The following is a 770-nucleotide window of genomic DNA, read 5'->3' on the forward strand; positions in this document are numbered from 1 at the left end:
TTAACACACATTATTTAGATTTCCTTGCATTTGTACTTACCTGTACACATATCTTAATTGTTTGTATATTGTGTATTATTTATTTTTTCTTTCTTTCTTTCTTTTTTAGCTTTAAATATTTTTTTTTGTATATATTGCAATTTTCTATTTGCTTATTTTTATTCTTTTTATTATCTGTGTCTTGTCTTGCCACTGTCATTCTGTTTGTAGTGTGGAAGCTTCTCTCCCCAAAACAAATTCATCGTATGCGTAAACATACCTGGCAATAAAGGTCTTTCTCTTTCTCTCTTTCTAAATTATTATCGTTAAATTTGCTTCTGTCAGTTCTACATGAACGTCAGTACCCTTCATTAATTCCCATGGAGTGCACTTTAATATTCCCAAAATTGTGCAACCCTATACATTTACTATGTAATTATTTATTTCACTAAAGCCCAGATTTGGCATAAAGCTGGCATGGCTGGCATTCATTCAGCATTAGAAGAAGGCATGAACCAAGCAGATGTGTTATGCTGCAAGATGTAGGCCAAATGTTGTGAATACTATTTGGACCAAAATTTCTACTTTGGGCCACATATACCCAGTATTTTCCCAAAATTGCAAATAATTAAATGTTGGTGTTTTAATACAGTCAAATTTAATGCAAGTTTCATCATTCCAGCATTAAATATGTTTGAAGGTCATGAGAAATTTTAGTCTATTTTCATTTTTTAAAGAATGGTTGTTTGAAATCTTATTGTTTATGCATCACATAAAGCAAAAAATATATA

General features: G+C 30.4%; 1 pseudogene; it reads right to left on the reverse strand.

The window, feature by feature from the left end:
- LOC109075698 overlaps positions 1–50 on the reverse strand; it is an 84,378-nt pseudogene extending 84,328 nt beyond the window's left edge.
- Between the last annotated feature and the right edge of the window lie 720 nt (positions 51–770).

This window comes from Cyprinus carpio, chromosome A4 (assembly GCF_018340385.1).
Source record: "Cyprinus carpio isolate SPL01 chromosome A4, ASM1834038v1, whole genome shotgun sequence".
Lineage (NCBI taxonomy): Eukaryota > Metazoa > Chordata > Actinopteri > Cypriniformes > Cyprinidae > Cyprinus > Cyprinus carpio.